Below are 13,210 nucleotides of genomic sequence, written 5' to 3'. Positions count from 1 at the left end.
TGGGGGCTGGTCATACACATTTGAAATTTATGATATATTGTATCTGGAAAAGGAATTTTCTGATCGATTTGGTGTCTTTGGTGACTTTTCGGAAAAATAGTTGCACTCTGAAAAGTTTTTTTTAACTTTACATTATTATTAATGAAGTTCCCGATATAAAATTTTTTAATTTCGAAATTTTATTATCTATTTAGGGGACTCATAAAAAAATTTTTTAATCCATAGTGCATGATGGTGAAAATCTGGTTCAAGAGATAATTATTCCTGGAAAAAAAATGTTTTTTATTAAAGAAAAAACAGATCATGTATTTTTAGAAAATCATACTTTCAAAAACCGAATCGAATTTGTAATCAAAAAGTACTTTAATTTTTTTTTGCTGAGGTTTAACCGCTCTGAAAGTATAACAACTATTGGGTATATATTTTCGATCTGTTTTCATATTATTGCATATAAAATATGCTTTGGTTTTGATCTAAAATTACGTCTTAAATATGTAATATGAAAATTTATCTATATGCTTGATTTAAAAAAAAATATGCTCGATTTTAAAATTATATTTTTTCAAAGATAAGTAAATTTTACAAAAGCTTCATTTTATAATATTAAACATCAAACCTAAAGTTTCCGAGATATCATCATTTCCAAACTACCAAACTAATTGGATGATACTTAGAAAAACTCATTTCATAGTCTCATCACATAGTCTAAAAAACATTGTAGGAATTTTTCATAGCCTTCAAAAATATTTTTTCAGGAACGGCTTTTTTAGTAAAGTATTTTTAAAAGCGAAAAACTTCCAAAAATTATCAGCTAAAAGTAACTATAACTTGGGTAATTCTCTACCAACTCACACGAAATTGGGAAAAGTTGCCCCGACCCCTCTTCGATTTGCGTGAAACTTTGTCCTAAGGGGTAACTTTTGTCCCTGATCACGAATCCGAGGTCCGTTTTTTGATATCTCGTGACGGAGGGGCGGTACGACCCCTTCTATTTTTGAACATGCGAAAAAAGAGGTGTTTTTCAATAATTTGCAGCCTGAAACGGTGATGAGATAGAAATTTGGTGTCAAACGGACTTTTATGTAAAATTAGACGCCCGATTTGATGGCGTTCTCAGAATTCCGAAAAAACGTATTTTTCATCGAAAAAAACACTAAAAAAGTTTTAAAAATTCTCCCATTTTCCGTTACTTGACTGTAAAAAATTTTGGAACATGTCATTTTATGGGAAATTTAATGTACTTTTCGAATCTACATTGACCCAGAAGGGTCATTTTTTCATTTAGAACAAAATTTTTCATTTTAAAATTTCGTGTTTTTTCTTACTTTGCAGGGTTATTTTTTAGAGTGTAGCAATGTTCTACAAAGTTGTAGAGCAGACAATTACAAAAAATTTTGATATATAGGCATAAGGGGTTTGCTTATAAACATCACGAGTTATCGCGATTTTACGTAAAAAAGTTTTGAAAAAGTTACTTTTTGCGTTTCTCTTTGTTTCGTCGTCCGTGTCTGTCGCGGGTGACCATGAACGGCCATGATCGATGACGACCAACTTTTTCAAAACTTTTTTTTGTAAATCGCGATAACTCGTGATGTTTATAAGCAAACCCCTTATGTCTATATATCAAAATTTTTGTAATTGTCTGCTTTACAACTTTGTAGAACATTGTTACACTCTAAAAAATAACCCTGCAAATTTCTAAAAAACACGAAATTTCAAAATGAACAATGTTGTTCTAAATGAAAAAATGACCCTTCTGGGTCAATGTAGATTCGAAAAGTACATTAAATTTCCTATAAAATGACATGTTCCAAAAATTTTTACAGTCGAGTAACGGAAAATGGGAGAATTTTTAAAACTTTTTTAGTGTTTTTTTTCGATGAAAAATACGTTTTTTCGGAATTCTGATTACGCCATCAAATCGGGCGTCTAATTTTACATAAAAGTCCCTTTGACACCAAATTTCTATCTCATCATCGTTTCAGGCTGCAAATTATTGAAAAACACCTCTTTTTTCGCATGTTCAAAAATGGAAGGGGCCGTCACGAGATATCAAACAACGGACCTCGGATTCGTGATCAGGGACAAAAGTTACCCCATAGGAAAGAGTTTCACGCAAATCGAAGAGGGGTCGGGGCAACTGCTGTGTGAGTTGGCGGAGAATTACCCACTTAGAAACGGTGTACTTTATCAAAAATTTGTTAACACACATTTCAATTGCAAATTTTATTTTGTTATTGAACATATTTTTGTGAAATTATTTTAACCGCAGATGTCTTTTTGAGTCCCATAAAACTATAAAATCAAGAAAATTTAAAAGCACGTAAATTTTCAAAATTTAATTTGTGGTGAAAAAAGTTAAATAAAGAAATGGGTTTTTTTTAAGAGAATGTATCTATTTTTCTAAATAATCCTAATTATAATCTGTCGACAACACTTAATCGACTAGAAAATCATTTCTCAAATTTCCGAAACGTCTGGCAAAAGGTTAAATTTTGATGCTTCTTGATTTTTTATTGCCGTCATAAACTTTGAATAATATTTGCAAACGAACTTAGGTTTTTAAAAAAAAACGTAGATTAAATTATATTATTTATTGTTTCTTCAGTACAAGCACTAAAAGATAGCAATTTTCAACCCTGCAAGTCATATTTCTTCAACTCTTTTTTTATGACATAATAAGATTCAGATTCAGGATTTTACAGCAGCATTTTTAGTGGATGGTTTTATGAACCTTCTGTAAATCTATGTTTTTTATTAATTTAAGAACCTCCCACCATACAAATTCAAGTCAAAGTGATATTTTTAAAATTTTATGAAAATAAAATAAAAAATAACTTGGTTTTTAAAGTTAATTTCCTATCAATTGACTTTTAGATAGATTTTAGCACAAGAAATTTGTAGTTTTTTTTTGTATTTTTTAAGAAAATTTTATAATGAAAACAAAATAATCGTAAAAAATTTCACGTCCCCTCTTCAATTTGCGTCAAACTTTATCCTTAGGGATAATTTCAGTCATTGATCACAAAGCCGAGATTCATTTTTCGATATCTCGTGACGGAGGGTCAGTACGACCCCTTTTAGCTTATAACATACGATGAAAGATGTATTTTCAATAATTTGCAGCCCTAAAATTTCGCTAATTTGGATTTGGTTTGATGATCTGAATTGATGGAGTACTCCAGGATTCGGTAATTTTCCAGATTTTAATAATTTTTGCAAATTGCTGCATTGGAAATCGCAAAACTTTAAACATGTTCTTGATCTCTGTAAATATTATGTTATTTTTTTATAAAATTCTTCTCAAGATTTTTTAAATTGATTGCAGAAAATAAGCCTGATAAATATGAAAATTGAAAAAAGTTTTTATTTATTTAAGCTATTCTGCAATTAAAACAAATTAAAAAAAAACCTATCAATATTTGCATTTTATTTGAAAATGCTAGTTAAGTCAAGTTGCTAGTCTTCTATTGAAAATTAAAGGTGAATAGAATCACTTTGAAAAATGGATTTCAAAAATAATTATAGTTTTTGCATGGCCTCAGGACTGGTCAACATTATCAACAAAGTCATAAAACATTTCTAAATATTTTGAGCAAAACTTTTTTCAGAAAAACTTTTCCAAAAAATTACTAATTCTCAAAGCTAGTGCCTTTATCCAAATTTCACAAAAGTACTTTTCTTTGCTAGCAATACTTGGAAAAATGATTTGATTTTTTTTTTGCCTTTTTAAAGAAAACGCAAAGTTAATAAATAAAATGGAAAAAATATGTTAAGTAAACAAAAATTTCAGAAAACATTTGCTCAAGAGTATTCCTGATTTTCAAACATTCAATTTTATTTATTAATATCAAATGACTCAAGACTGCATCACTGGTTCCATCAACGTAGAAAAAAAGTTAAACAAACAAACAAATCAGTAGCGATGAATGACTCGACTTAATACCGCAGAAACCAACCACGCAAGCGAGCAATGCAAAATTTGCGGAATGATTTTCCAAATTCCTTCTCGACTGCTTGGCAGTATATTTTTTGCTGTCGGTAAATTATGCTTTTTGTTTGCCTCAGCGTTCGCGGCACGATAGTTTTCGCGTAGATTTGAGTACAAACAAACGCAAAAAAACGAGATGCAAACAAAAACTGAATTGCCAGGGTTATGTGTATTTTATCGTGGGAATTGCTTGAAAAGGGTGATTAATGCGTTAATCTGGACATTTCAACGATCCGTGTCTTTCAAGTGACACTTTTTATCTACCTTAATTCTTAACAGCAATCTTAAATTGCGATTTAAGACCTTACATGTTCTTCAACAAAAAAAGTGACCTTAATGCCCATACTGCAGCTCAGTTTAATGCGCTTTAAAATCGAAACATTCAATTCTACTTAAGCCTTCAAGAAAGAAAAAAAAAACGGTGGAAATAAAGCAATCCTTCTCCTCGATCCCGAATCGAATATCTCAATTGGCACCTCCTGCATTCCGTCATGTTGGCCAGACGTGCCTCAATTTACAATCAATAACCCGTCGACTTTGGAAGTCTTGCTGCGACGAGATGTGCAACATTGCAATGATCATCAGCACGATCACCGCGTAAAACGTGAACTTGACTTACCTTTCACTACCGCGTGTTGAGCAAAAACCAAGCAAAAATCCTCTAAAATTGACCGCACTGCACCATCGATAATGTTGGTTCTGAAACGAGATAAAAAGTAAAATAAATCAATACTTTGCGTAAAAAGCGAATGAAACGCGACGTGGTTATGCTTTTTTCCGTGCCCGCGGAACAAATTTGGGTAAAGTTCCCCGAAAACCACTTGCCATAATGGGTAACCTTTAACACCTTCATTAAAATTGGCGACAAACGAGCAGTTTGTGTGCCGAAAGTGCGTACGTGGTTTTCGGGGAATGAAAAATTAAGCACCTTTTTCTCGCACACCGTGTGATGTGTAAGCACTTAACGACCAACGAGCCAAAAGTCAAGAGTACCCTCAACCCCGAACCGCCTTGCGATTGTTCGCTTACAAAGTATTCACTTTTTGGCGATAACCAACAACAACGATATCGATGATCGATGGGGCAAATTTACAGGAATGGAGTGCACTTATTCAAAGAGCTTGAAGATGATCAAAACTTATTTAAATGTTGTATTTCAAGAGTTGTTTCAGTTTTGCCATTTTTTAAACATATTTTAACTAAAAAAAAGTTAAACTTAACTTAAAAATAAAGCGATTCAAACTTATCAATAATAAATCAAAAAAAATATTTCAGCAAAAAAAAGATTATAAATAAAGTTTAGTCTTTGGACACAAAAAAATGTACCCTAAACCATTTCTAATGATCTTTTATTATACTGATTGCCATTTTATTTTTTTTTTATTTTGTGCAATCTAAAAATAAACATTATAAAAAAAAGAGGTTGATTGTTAATTAAATAAATTTAAATAAACTTTGATGATCATTTACTTATTTTTGTTATTTAAGAAAAACAAAAAGTGCAGTCTTTCTCAAATAACAATTAACCCTCTACAACCCAACGTCGGGGTCCAAGCGGGCTTCGACCTAAAAAATCTTCAAAAATCAATTTTTCATCTATTTTTCTATCTTTAAAAAAACATTGAAAAGAAGAGTTTTGAAATTTAAGAAACTTTTAGGGTTGGAAGTGTGACCTGTTTTATGTGACTTTGCCATTGTTTTTTAAAAATGTATTTTTAGTGAGGTCAACTTTGGCTGTGATTTTCACTAATATTTTCTTTATTATATGTAAAAATTAGTTTGCAGTAATTTTTGTATTGTCCCAGATTATGCCTCTAAACATTTTAAAACAATTGAAATAATTATGGTTTTAAGTAAAAAATGTGAAAACACGCAATAAAATAAAAAAAGTAGCTGTAAAAACATTAAAAAAACAAAATAGAAAAAAGTAATGATAGAAAGTGATAGTATTAGCCACATATTATCAGAATCGAACATAAACTTAACAAGTTAATAAATGCAAATATAAATACTAAAAATAAAAGTAGAGAAGTAAAGTTTTTCGGAGAACAAAAGTGGCTCAAAATGACCACCTGAACAAGGTAAAAATAAAAAAAAATTAAAAAAAGTTTGGACAGTAGAGGGTTAACGATAAAATAATAATTTCGATGATAAGGACTAAACGGTGACGAGTCTGATTATTGTAAATGATGATGAGGGAAATAAATAAATATATTGTTTTTTTTTTTCTTCGGCAATGTTAAAGACTATGATTAGGACTCTTAAGAAATAATACTGAATTGTTGAGTTTATTTTTAATTTTTTTTTTTGGAAATATTTTAGGGGACCTAAAAAATAGGAGAATGGTACCAAATAGAGAATGGTACCAAATATGGTACCAAATATTTGACCGGAGAAATACCTTTTTGATAAAAACCTTGATTTAAAAAAGCGAAGTATTTCAATTTTTTTTTTGGAAAGGTTCACAAATAAATAATTTTCATAATTTCATAGCATAGAATAAATTATCAATTAGCAAATACATTTTTTGCTGATTTGAGCGTGACGTATTTTATGGATGAAGTCAAAACTGTAAATTTTATGGAAAAATGCCAAGTATTTTCGGACAGCAAATTTAATTCAGCTATTATTAACTATTTTTAATATTTTTTGTCCAAATTTTCGATATTCTCCATAAAACTGCGATTTTTTAAAAACATATATCCTAAACCAGATTTTACACCATCATGCACTATGGCTCAGAGGATGTCCCCTAAAACATTATAAAAAAAATCGAAATAAAAATTAAGTATTTTGAAAATTTAACGTTTAAAAATCGAAAATTTGTTTTTTTTTCAATTTTAATGATTTTTTGGCCGAATTCGGTAAAGTTTGCCGAATTTTCAACTGCAGAACAGTTCGGTAAACTGAATATTACCGAATTCGGTAAAAATTATCAAAATTCGGTAATAAAGTTCATTGTTAATCATACAACCGATACTCGGTAAAATTTCGTTCATTTTGACAGATAATTTACCGATATAAACTTTACCGATTTTTCAACTACCTAAAAACCGAACACCGAAAATTCCTAAAGGTTTCCTAAAACTTTGCCCTTTAAGCCCTTTTAATAATTACTCTTAATTCTTAAATGTTTAATTGAAAAACCAAAAGTTTAGTTTTTTAACATTGAAAATGGGATTAACAGTTTCTGAAAAAATATGAAATTTAAAAGTCGAAAGAAAAAATCGGGAATATTTTTCGAGCATAGGAAAAGTTTTATCTAAATAAAATAATAATAAATATACAAGATAAAATTACGGAATTCTGGAGAATTCCTTAGTTATCACATGGAATACATTAATTACTTCCATTGAAATTTCTTAATTTTTTAAAAATCTGCAATGCCCCTGCTACTTTGTTCTAGAAATCAGTATCAATTCATTACTTTTTTTTCTATTTAAAATATTTTTTTAAAAAATCAAAGTTTATATTTCCGATTTAAACTTGTAATTTTTGATTGATTTCACAAAATCAATTCTTGATATGATCTAGAAAAAAATAATCATATACAGGAAGAAAATATAAATTTATTGAGTTTTGTTTGTTATAAATCCATTGGCTGAAAAAAATAAAAAATAAATTATGATAAAAATTTAAAAATCAAGATTTTGTTATACAAACCTCTTAAAAAAACTACAGATTTTTACTAAACCAAACAAAATGTTTCAGTTTTTGTAAATATAAGGTTTGTATAAGGTTACAAATCGAAACTTCACCGATGCCATCTTATTGATTGTAAAAATATTCACTTCTAGGCATCCCTGGAGAAAAAATAACTTTCGTCACTTGCAGTCTTATTTGCTCGTCTTGTCATCCATGTGTACAAACCATTTTTTTTTCAGGTGGTCTCGCACCAAAATGATCACTGAACCGAAACATCGCCATCGCCACACCATCAACACCACTTTGGGACGCAGAGAACCCATTCAGCGAATCGGGAGGCACAACCACCGCCCAGTCAAATCAATCCGAATTCTGAAACGGAATCTAATTAGAATCGTATACAAATTCCGTTTCAAACGCAACAACCGGTTCCGTGTTCGAACCGGTTGTTGCGTTTGAAACGGAATTTGTATACGATTCTAATTAGATTCCGTTTCAGAATTCGGATTGATTTGACTGGGCGTCAGTGCCATATCGACGACAATCGCCCGCGTGCGCGCGCTCAACCAACCGCAGAGAGACTTCAACGCCAACCGATGCTGCGATGTTGATTACCATTAAAGGTAATGGTATTTAATTTTTACTTCCCAACCCCCAACCTCACCGCTGGTTGCTGGTTACAGTCGTCCCTAGTCAGGTGATCGATGTTCGAAAAGATGTTTCGTGCATATCTTACGCGACCGAGCAAACGATACCACACAGGGAATGTCAGAGTTGTGCTCGCTTGCCACAATCAACTCGATTAAAAATTGTCAATTTTGAAGAGAATTCAAATGGTGACAACCGAGCATCCCACCAACGACGTGGGACCTTAAAAATGCTTTATTGGCAATGTCATATCGCGTTGGGACCGCCTCACAAGTACCCTCCGATGACTTCAACTTGCGCGGTGTGGCATATTTTGACACATGTTGCTGGGAGAAGTGGTCACATCATCGGTGTTGACTATATGCAGCAGGACCACCTCTCCGAGGGGGTAGATTGTGCTATCAATGACTCGTTACATTGTATGAGAGCGCGCTGAAAGCAGGTCTAAAACAAACAAGTTGCGTCAAGTGTGCTGAGGTGAGATTCCTCTGGTAGTGGCGGAGGACCTCCCGCTCTTGGAGGACACATCCGAGTAGCCAACCATTTAGGCGATCGATGTTGTTGTTGTTCGGGCAGATATTGATAACTTATGTGAGACCTTCTGGGTATGTTCGTTCCCAGTGATTGTTCGAGAGTTGAATGTACAGCATAAGAACTAAGTCACTTGAACTATAAGACAGTTTTCGAAACTTCGTATTTAAGTTTAAAATAACAATTAATGATTATTTTTGTAATTATATGCAATGCAATCTATGGTACCGTAAACAAAAGTGAGATTGATAGCCCGGGGTGACATTGATAGAAATTTGATTTGGCCACTTATTTGGATACATCCAATATAACTGTCACATTTTTTTTGTTCGATAATAAGGTAGCCCTTAGTGCTAATATACTCAAAATTCTCAAATATGTTGAGCTATGAATTTAACGGGCATTTGAAAAACCTATCAAAGTCACCCCGGGCTATCAATGTCACCCCAGTTTACGGTAGTTAATAAGTAAACAAATAAAGCTTAATAATTCTTCCTAAAATTAGCAGGCTTTCTTTGCAATTTTTTTTTTGTATTTTTTATTATTTGGATGAAACTTTGCTTGCACCTTTTCAATGACCAAACGATTTTTTTTTTTCATCATTAGTTCGTCTATAAAAATTCCTTTTATAATATTCAAAAATCTGTATCTTGAGAAAGGATTTTCTGACCCATTTTGATGTCTTGGGCAAATTGAGTAAAATTTTTTTTTTTTTTTTTTTTTTTTGGGAGGGTGATCCAGCCGCACATCGTTGATGTCGAAACCTCTAAACTGGGCCCTCGTCCTGTCACGTCTGTCAGTAGTCTTGTCGTACATTACAACTAGAACCAGATCTGCCAATGAATTAGTACACTTCGACCAAATAAACACTGACGCTGTATGGATCTGACTCTAGAATAAATGCACAGTTGTGTGTTATTCATAAGTCCAAAATGTTCAATTATTCATATAAGTCCAAATATTCATTTGCGGATAACCACCTACCTAACTTGAATTGAATACAAGATTTAAAGTAATCAATCCGAAAGCTACTCTTATCTCAAATCCCCGAAATTTTAATTAATAGCCAAAAATTCTAGTACGTTTCTTTTAAAACCTGTCTGGCTTCTTTTAAAAACAATAAAAATAGATTAACAGTTCATATTTTACAAGTCGTGAATTGAAAAAGAGACGACCATTTGATCGTCAGAATTCCAGTAGATCCTCGATTCGCAACAATGGTCGATACAATCATAATCCGACAACCGTTAGTTCAACAGATCAACGAATTTAGTCCGATATCATTTCACTATTGATTGATCGAGACTCTATGGAAATTTTGACAAATCAGAATGGTTTTTATGCTACTTGAATGAAAATCACCGATTCTGATAGAATTACTAAATTCACTATTCCTAATTTTGTCCCTAAATAACTAAATGCAAAGTATAAAAAGTTGATATTTATAGTTAAAAACCTGAATTCTACAAAAACTAAATTTAAAAAAAAACCCACATCCTAACCTGACACCCACATTAAGATAGGGAAAAATCACATATGTAGCAGTTCATTGTACAAATGTGATATTTCCACTATCGGAGAACCTCCTTGTCTCGATGACAGCTTACCGGCCATCGATTAAGCCCTGAGACTACGCCAAAGTGGGTTCTCGCAGCATGAAGTGGTGTCCATGTGTAAAAATGGAAGCTTCAGCAATATACTGAACACTTCGATTTTAATTCCACATCGAATCAAATCATACTCTTTGCCAAACAAGCATCAAACCTATGACACTCATTATGACAAAGCCCAGGGTCTTGGGCAAATTGAGTAAAATTGCAGAAAAAATAGTTACACTCTAAATAAAGGTTTACCAATTTTTCAATTCGACTTTTCACACGAAAAAAAATCGCAAAATGACCATTTTTGAAAAATAAAAATGTATGCTATGTTTTGAATGTCAAAAATGTAGTCTTTTGAGCTGTGAAATAACAATAGATGAAAATTTATTTGCCATATTGAAAAAGTCATAACTTTTAAAAATCGTGGAAAAAATCGAAAAACTATTTTGATTTATTTTTAAATTTAAAATCAAAATTGCAATTAAAAAGAACTTTTTATTGAAAAAATATTTTTTTACCTCTAACAATCATGGACAAGCTACACCATCCTGAAAAAATAACAGTTCTGAAAATTTACAAACGGAAACGGGAAAATGATTTTTGATAAATTGCCACGATAACATTGATTTTTTATGTGGCGATAACTCAGCAAATATGCGTCCGATTTTAAATGTCAAAATTTAAAACAATCATAAAAATTTCGAAAAAGACAACAAAATTTTCTTATCAAACCTATCATTTAAAAAAATGCCCTCAAACACTTATTTTGGCTTAAAATAAAATTGACGAATCAATTTTGAATTTATAAAAAAAAATGTTTTGCAAATCAGTACTAAAAAGTTCATTATAACACTAATTTGAGTGTTTAATAGAACAACTTTTCAACACTTGTATCGAAAAGATATAACACTTGGAAACTAAACTAAAGCGGAAAACAAACGCATTTCTGATAAATCATATTCAATAGTGTTTTTCGGAATAATAAAAAATGTGTTAATGATGAACTCGTTGTAAAATTCAATTCCTACAGAGCTTCGTTGGATAAATGTAGAAAATCAAAAAATCATCATTTTGTAACATGCTGCATAAACTACTATTCCATCGTTTATTTATCGACTTTGAATCCAAAAACAGTATCAGATTTCTTCTTGGCAATAGTCTGACGCAAAAAAAAATTGTTTTTAGGAAATCAAGATTTCAAATTAAATTTTAGAAAAAGGTTTCTTTATTTTAAATAAATGCAATTTTTATTTCTATGGATGAAACTTACTTCACAATTCAATTTCTCATCATGTAAAAAAGGAAACCAAAAATCAAATCAAATTATTCGCTCTACAGCATTGCCTTGGCGTTCTCGATTGCGAGATTCCTACTCGAAACAAGGTGTTCGAAGGCTTGATTGTTGAGGCAATTGCAAACCTCTTTTTACACCTTAGCTTCCATCCACCTCGGGATTCGAACTGACGACTTTTGGATTGTTAGTCCAACTGCCTACCAGCGACTCCACCGAGGCAGGGACCCAGGGAGACGACTCCTACACCTGGACTGAGCTAACGACCTAACCTTTTTTTAGGTTAGTCCGGGACCAACATTTACTTCCCTTCCGACGGAAGGCGTGATCAGACAAATCTCGTCTCGAAAAATGCCACTGGGACCGTCTGGGATCGAACCCAGGACGACTGGGTGAAAGGCAATCACGCTTACCCCTACACCACGGTCCCGGCAAAAAAAGGAAACCACAATTAATAAAAAAAATCAAAAGTTTTAACATACATGTTTGTAAAATCCGATTTTATTAGAAAGATTTATGAATAAAAAAATACAGAGAAACTGTGCCAGAAAACTACCTGTTCATTTGCTACTCAATAAAATAAAATATGTTAAAAAAAATCACATAAACTTTATAAAATATATGCAACGTATCGATAAAAAAAATAAAATATAATGCAAATAAATGTTGACATCAAGGTTCAAACTACAAACCCTAATATGCATCAGGGGATAATAACCAATTTAATTACCAGTTTAACAGTCAAACTATAAAATCAGTTAAGCTTGACTTAAAAAATAAATAAATAGAAAATAATGTATTTAAACATTTCAAAAGGACGAAACCATGAATGCAAATTATTGATTGATGTTAACTTGCACCAAGATCCAAACAACCTCCAAGTAGTATAATTTAAACTACTCCACGGTAGCTATCTCACCCAAGTCAACCGCCACCGATTGTTTCCCTAAATCACGCCCTGAGAGCAACCGCACGAAAAACCACGATCAATTGAATGATTGGTGGTAATTGACCGCTAAATAGATTATTTCGTAATTAATCACTCAATTAGCGCAGATTAACTAGATTTTTCAACTTTTTGCAACCCCTTCTCCGAGGGGTCCCCCCGAAATGGTCGACGACTCAATAGTTGATTAATCGATTTAATCAGTCTTAATTTCAGTCCCAATTTGTACACCTGCACACGACGCCACTTCTGGCTGGCTGGTGTAGTACAACAACATTTTCCACACATTTTTTGGCCACCGTTGACCGCCAACAAACAGGTTGCCGGTTGGTTCCTGACCGCAGCAGATCTTGACATGTCCAAAATGGGCCCCCCGTCTCTGAACGTCGGACTTCATCGGTTCACCACGAGACCTCTCCGCATTGGTTCACAGTGGGACAAATTTGCAGGCGAAATTGGTGAAAATGTTTAAACAAAAAATTCGCTGATTTCGACAAAACTGTACTCCACACGCAAATAAATTGAATTTCGACCACATTCCCATACCCCTTCATCGA

At 32.4% G+C, this 13,210-nt stretch overlaps 1 protein-coding gene across 1 annotated transcript in view; it reads right to left on the bottom strand.

Annotated features, from left to right (window-relative positions):
- Positions 1 to 13,210, bottom strand: part of LOC120427353 (dnaJ protein homolog 1-like) — a 124,743-nt gene that overhangs the window by 77,090 nt on the left and 34,443 nt on the right. Inside the window, exon 2 of the mRNA XM_052709177.1 lies at positions 4,611 to 4,690. The gene's annotated coding sequence lies outside the window, so the exon portion shown is untranslated. The remainder of the gene's footprint in view (positions 1 to 4,610; positions 4,691 to 13,210) is intronic.

This window comes from Culex pipiens, chromosome 2, assembly GCF_016801865.2.
Source record: "Culex pipiens pallens isolate TS chromosome 2, TS_CPP_V2, whole genome shotgun sequence".
Taxonomy (NCBI): Eukaryota; Metazoa; Arthropoda; class Insecta; order Diptera; family Culicidae; genus Culex; species Culex pipiens.
This window is presented reverse-complemented; position numbering and strand designations above follow the sequence as displayed.